This window comes from Drosophila takahashii, unplaced genomic scaffold, assembly GCF_030179915.1.
Source record: "Drosophila takahashii strain IR98-3 E-12201 unplaced genomic scaffold, DtakHiC1v2 scaffold_100, whole genome shotgun sequence".
Lineage (NCBI taxonomy): Eukaryota > Metazoa > Arthropoda > Insecta > Diptera > Drosophilidae > Drosophila > Drosophila takahashii.
Window position 1 is genome coordinate 64,472 of NW_027221616.1, and position 6,000 is coordinate 70,471.

Below are 6,000 nucleotides of genomic sequence, written 5' to 3' on the forward strand. Positions count from 1 at the left end.
ACTTGCATATGTCTCTTACTTGCATGTTCGGACTTAGAATATTTTTATACACGTCACTAATAGGATGACGATTCAGTTGGCTACCTTAAGAGGTACATATACTTGCATATGTCTCTTACTTGTGTTTCGGACTTAGAATATTTTTATACACGTCACTAATAGGATGACGATTCAGTTGGCTACCTTAAGAGGTACATATACTTGCATATGTCTCTTATTTTGCATGTTCGGACTTAGAATATTTTTATACGCGTCACTAATAGGATGACGATTCAGTTGGCTACCTTAAGAGGTACATATACTTGCATATGTCTCTTACTTGTATGTTCGGACTTAGAATATTTTTATACACGTCACTAATAGGATGACGATTCAGTTGGCTACCTTAAGAGGTACATATACTTGCATATGTCTCTTACTTGTATGTTCGGACTTAGAATATTTTTATACACGTCACTAATAGGATGACGATTCAGTTGGCTACCTTAAGAGGTACATATACTTGCATATGTCTCTTACTTGTATGTTCGGACTTAGAATATTTGTATACACGTCACTAATAGGATGACGATTCAGTTGGCTACCTTAAGAAGTACATATACTTGCATATGTCTCTTATTTGCATGTTCGGACTTAGAATATTTTTATACGCGTCACTAATAGGATGACGATACATATGGCTACCATTGTTAAATATATTTAAATAAAATTTATTTAAATATAATTATTATTTTATATATATATATATTTTATATATATATATATTCTGACTTAAAAAAGCCAAACAAAATAAACACAATTAAATTTATGTTTATTATCGAATCATCAAGCAAAGGATAAGCTTCAGTGGATCGCAGTATGGCAGCTGCTCAACCACTTACAACACCTTGCCTGTTACAAAAGTCGTTTACAATTGATTCTAGGCTTTGTCATTGTATTAAATAATGCTTTTATATGTAACTAGCGCGGCATCAGGTGATCGAAGATCCTCCCAATTTACTATGTTACAAATTACATTGGCATCACATCCATTGTCGTTTATAAAGTAAATTATAAACTTTAAATGGTTTAGAAGCCATACAATGCAAATTGCCCCTTATTTATCATTGCAGTCCAGCACGGATACGACCTTAGAGGCGTTCAGGCATAATCCAACGGACGTAGCGTCATACCACTGTTCGCTCGAACAAGTATTGTGCCATTGGTCCGTACCTGCGGTTCCTCTCGTACTACGCAGGAATGCTGTCGCAACAACGTTTTGTCATTAGTAGGGTAAAACTAACCTGTCTCACGACGGTCTAAACCCAGCTCACGTTCCCTTGCATGGGTGAACAATCCAACGCTTGGTGAATTTTGCTTCACAATGATAGGAAGAGCCGACATCGAAGGATCAAAAAGCGACGTCGCTATGAACGCTTGGCCGCCACAAGCCAGTTATCCCTATGGTAACTTTTCTGACACCTCTTGTTAAAAACTCTTTAAACAAAAGGATCGATAGGCCGAGCTTTTGCTGTCCCTGTGTGTACTGAACACCGAGATCAAGTCAGCATTTGCCCTTTTGCTCTATGTGTGGTTTCTGTCCGCACTGAGCTGGCCTTGGGACACCTCCGTTATTATTTGAGAGATGTACCGCCCCAGTCAAACTCCCTACCTGGCAATGTCCTTGAATTGGATCATACCTGAGTAATTGGAGTTATACCAAATTTTCAAATCAAAAATACATAAATGCACCGTTTTATTAAAGAATTTGTTTGCGATTATATAACAAACTCGTGATACTTTGATCAAGAAGCTTGCATCAAAACCCAATACCATAAGATATAATAAATATATCCGTATAATGGCTAGGAAATGATACACGTTCCATTTAATCAAGTAAGTAAGGAAACAATAAGAGTAGTGGTATTTCATTGACGATACCAAACCGAAGTCTAATATCTCCCACTTATTCTACACCTCTTATGTCTCCTTACACTGCCAGATTAGAGTCAAGCTCAAAAGGGTCCTCTTTCCCCGCTAATTATTCCAAGCCCGTTCCCTTGGCTGTGGTTTCGCTAGATAGTAGATAGGGACAGTAGGAATCTCGTTAATCCATTCATGCGCGTCACTAATTAGATGACGAGGCATTTGGCTACCTTAAGAGAGTCATAGTTACTCCCGCCGTTGACCCGCGCTTACTTGAATTTCTTCACTTTGACATTCAGAGCACTGGGCAGAAATCACATTGTGTCAACACCCGCTAGGGCCATCACAATGCTTTGTTTTAATTAGACAGTCGGATTCCCCAAGTCCGTGCCAGTTCTGAATTGATTGTTAATTGATAATCGTTATAATTAATAAGAACTAATTGGTTTGACCCAATTAGTATTCTTAAAAATTTTAGCAAGAAAGTTCCACAATTGGCTACGTAACTAACTATCCGGGGAACAAGTAACTAACATAAATGCTAGAAACTCTATTTACCCAGAACGAGCACATAAACCATGTTATTGTTTCCCAATCAAGCCCGACTATCTCAATCTTCAGAGCCAATCCTTATCCCGAAGTTACGGATCTAATTTGCCGACTTCCCTTACCTACATTATTCTATCGACTAGAGACTCTTCACCTTGGAGACCAGCTGCGGATATTGGTACGGCCTGTTGAGAAGTTTGCGTGTCCCCACCATAAATTTTCAAGGTCCGAGGAGAAAATATCGACACAACAGTATATGTCATGCTCTTCTAGCCCATCTACCATATCTCTCTGCGAAAGACTTCCATGGTAGTACGGCTATAAAACAGAAAAGAAAACTCTTCCGATATCTCTCGACGGCTTCTTTATGGTCGTTCCTGTTGCCAGGATGAGCACGAGGCCCATATTTAATAACAAACGGATACTCAACAGGTTACGGAATTGGAACCGTATTCCCTTTCGTTCAAAATTATTCAAGTATATTATATTAGCTTGATTTGTATATATTGCGTTTTTGGTTTTACTTGAAAATTTTCGGCTTTCGCCTTGAACTTAGGACCGACTAACTCGTGATCAACCACTGTTCACACGAAACCCTTCTCCACTTCAGTCCTCCAAGGTCTCATTCGATTATTTGCTACTACCACCAAGATCTGTACCAATGGCAGCTCCATGCAGGCTTACGCCAAACACTTCTACGCATACCATTGTACCTTCCTACTCACTAAAGTTTCAAAATTTATATCACAAGTAATATAAATCATCTACTTTAGCGGTAATGTATAGGTATACAACTTAAGCGCCATCCATTTTAAGGGCTAGTTGCTTCGGCAGGTGAGTTGTTACACACTCCTTAGCGGATTTCGACTTCCATGATCACCGTCCTGCTGTTTTAAGCAACCAACGCCTTTCATGGTATCTGCATGAGTTGTTAATTTGGGCACCGTAACATTACGTTTGGTTCATCCCACAGCGCCAGTTCTGCTTACCAAAAGTGGCCCACTGGGCACATTATATCATAACCTTAAACTTCATATCAAGAAAGTTAAGGTTCTTACCCATTTAAAGTTTGAGAATAGGTTAAGATCGTTTCGACCCTAAGGCCTCTAATCATTCGCTTTACCAGATAAGATTATTTTATATAATATTAAAATGCACCAGCTATCCTGAGGGAAACTTCGGAAGGAACCAGCTACTAGATGGTTCGATTGGTCTTTCGCCCCTATACTCAATTCTGACAATCGATTTGCACGTCAGAACTGTTTCGGTCTTCCATCAGGGTTTCCCCTGACTTCAACCTGATCAAGTATAGTTCACCATCTTTCGGGTCACAGCATATATGCTCAAGGTACGTTCCAGTTAGAGGCATAAATAATATAAATATCATTATACATAACTATATAGAACGCCCCGGGATTGTGTTAATTAGCTATAAATAGTTAAAAAACTAATCCCATTATTAGTCAAGTTAATTACGCTATTAGGTTTATATCCCAATAACTTGCACATATGTTAGACTCCTTGGTCCGTGTTTCAAGACGGGTCCCGAAGGTATCCTGAATCTTTCGCATTGTTAATCCTACAAGTGCATATAATAAACACAAAAATCAATGATAATCATGCCATTATATAATTCCGAAAAATTAACGCACTGTATTCATATAAATCTATCAGCACTTTATCAAATTAATAACATTTATTCTGTGTTAAAATGCAAGCAATTTAATTTGAATAAACTATAAGTTATATTTTATGATAAATTTGGTATGCTAATAGATTACAATGTCCTTATATGGAAAAAATGCACACTATTATCATAATATTGTTTAAATATTACAATTTTAATGATGAATTTTCCATAACGGATATTCAGGTTCATCGGGCTTAACCTCTAAGCAGTTTCACGTACTGTTTAACTCTCTATTCAGAGTTCTTTTCAACTTTCCCTCACGGTACTTGTTTACTATCGGTCTCATGGTTATATTTAGTTTTAGATGGAGTTTACCACCCACTTAGTGCTGCACTATCAAGCAACACGACTCTTTGGAAACATCATCTAGTAATCATTAACGTTATACGGGCCTGGCACCCTCTATGGGTAAATGGCCTCATTTAAGAAGGACTTAAATCGTTAATTTCTCATACTAGAATATTGACGCTCCATACACTGCATCTCACATTTGCCATATAGACAAAGTGACTTAGTGCTGAACTGATTTCTTTTCGCTCGCCGCTACTAAGAAAATCCTTGTTAGTTTCTTTTCCTCCCCTAATTAATATGCTTAAATTCAGGGGGTAGTCCCATATGAGTTGAGGTTGTATATAACTTTTATTTGCAATTAATTCTTTATATATAATGATAAAACATTTTATTAAATTCGTTTAAAGCTGACGTATATATATATTAATGGCATTTATTTGTAACGAATTAACGAAGAATAATAATATTGTCAACGTTTTTCATATTTCAAATCATTAATAAGAGACAATTCTAGATAATATTTTATGCTAGACATTTCTCAGTATTATTTGATTGAAAAAGAAAATATTCCTCTTCGTTTTTCTCAAAGTTTAATTACTATTGTGAGATAATGTTTTTCATATATTTGTTAATATTATGAATAAAATAATTAAATTATTTTTTATCCAATAATATACCATATGCTTATAAAAATTTATTATAAAATTTGTATAAACAACTTAATTAGCATAGTCTTACAACCCTCAACCATATGTAGTCCAAGCAGCACTATAAAATTAATTAAAGTACATAACAGCATGGACTGCGATATGCGTTCAAAATGTCGATGTTCATGTGTCCTGCAGTTCACACGATGACGCACAGAGTTTGCTGCGTTCTTCATCGACCCATGAGCCGAGTGATCCACCGCTTAGAGTTTTATAATATTGGTTTTAAATTTGGTCAAATATGTTTTTATTGAAAGAAATTAAAAATACACCATTTTACTGGCATATATCAATTCCTTCAATAAATGTATTTATATACCTAAAATAAATGCTGCGAAATGTCTTAGTTTTATATAAACAATATATATCAAAGTATTATTTGTAATGGCATTTGTTTGTTAATATATATTGATAATTTTATATAAAACATTAACCTGAAACCAGGTACAACATTGTATATTTTAGGTTGTTGCATTATCCAATGTATGATCATCATCAAATTAGTTGGCCAATACATCTCGCAACGCGTGTATATTATGGTCCATATACACACAAAAGTTTATAATAAATATATAAAATATATTTTATTATATTAATAATTCGATTTGCTTGTTCGAATTTTATGTTTGTTTCTATTTAATTTATTTGTAATAATATTATATTATTACAATATTTCGATTTGCTTGTTCGAAATTTATTTGATCTTTTACTTTTAAGATCATATTTTTGGTATAATTATTATTATATAATTATTATGTATATATATATATATATTGGTAATTTGTATTAAATTTGTATTAACAAATTTTTTTATTAACGGTAAGGATATTATACAATAATGATCCTTCCGCAGGTTCA

The 6,000-nt window shown here is 35.0% G+C and overlaps 2 non-coding genes across 2 annotated transcripts; both read right to left on the reverse strand.

The window, feature by feature from the left end:
- Positions 1 to 817: 817 nt before the first annotated feature.
- On the reverse strand, positions 818 to 4,773 carry LOC138913971 (large subunit ribosomal RNA). The gene has a single exon (XR_011419868.1). It is a non-coding gene; the product is annotated as a large subunit ribosomal RNA (ribosomal RNA).
- A 399-nt stretch (positions 4,774 to 5,172) lies between these two features.
- LOC138913959 (5.8S ribosomal RNA) lies at positions 5,173 to 5,353 on the reverse strand. Its single transcript, XR_011419856.1, has one exon. It is a non-coding gene; the product is annotated as a 5.8S ribosomal RNA (ribosomal RNA).
- Between the last annotated feature and the right edge of the window lie 647 nt (positions 5,354 to 6,000).